Source organism: Sinocyclocheilus grahami, unplaced genomic scaffold (assembly GCF_001515645.1).
Source record: "Sinocyclocheilus grahami isolate Dianchi unplaced genomic scaffold, SAMN03320097.WGS_v1.1 scaffold4743.1, whole genome shotgun sequence".
Lineage (NCBI taxonomy): Eukaryota > Metazoa > Chordata > Actinopteri > Cypriniformes > Cyprinidae > Sinocyclocheilus > Sinocyclocheilus grahami.
The window spans coordinates 1,498-2,598 of NW_015509626.1; positions in this window are offsets into that span (position 1 = coordinate 1,498).

Sequence of the window (1,101 nt, forward strand, 5' to 3'; positions counted from 1 at the left end):
CTCTCTCTCTCTCTCTCTCTCTTGCTGTGATTGTCTATCTTTTTTTAAATAGCAGATGCACTCCTCGGGCCAGAACTATTAACATAATTTATACACTTAGTATATAAACCCTTATGGATGCACTAGGTCATTTACTGTTGCATTAAGTACCAGCAGCTGGAATAAGAGAGATGAAGTGCTACATCTGTGGTACCTGAGGGTGAAATCCATCCTTTCTCAGAGAAACCTACAGATTCCAAAGACATTTGTCACTAATGTGATCTTAAGTGTCTTAAATGAAGAGTGAAAGAAGAGCTCTCTCCCACACACACACACACACACACACACACACACATCCACAAGGACACATTTGAAATAAACATGCGACTAGTAACATGATATGCTTTTAAGATACAGATGAGTCATCAGAATCAGTAAGGTGCAGCCTCTGTGAGTGTGTGTATGTGTGAGAGTCAATGTGTGCCCACATTAAAGAACCATTTAAAACTCTCAAAATCAAAATGATGTCAAGTGAATAGAGTGATGTGAGATGAACGCAGACAAAAAAGAGCGAGAAAGCCTTGTTTAACAGTAAAGAGTGATAAATAAGTGCTGTTCAAGCTGTGTAAACATGGGGGAGAAAGAGACAAAGCTTTTTATATGCAATGGCTTAAAGTTACTCAACCTTGTGCCATTCTAATCCTGTATGCTTTTTTGTCAGTGGAACACAAAAGAAGAAATATTTTCCATGCAATGGCAGTTCATAGTGACACAGTTGTCAAACCCGACAAAAAAAACAACAACATAAAATTACCATAAAAATGGTCTGTGTGATACGTACACTTTATTCCAAGTCTTCTAAAGCCCAGCGGTAGCTTTGTGAGAGGAAAAGACTAACACATTAAGGGGTAATTCACCGCTGGCAAGATGGGCTTTTAATCAAACTTGACTGTCTATGTAGCAGATTTTTTAAAATCGATGCTACATGACCAGAAAAACATAGAAAAACTGCAGTGCTTGATCTGATACCCAATGATTGGGTATACAAAAATGTGGATGATCGATCTGTAGTTTTAACAAAAGCCTTAAGCTGTCAAAAGTGCACCATTTGACATAAAATTA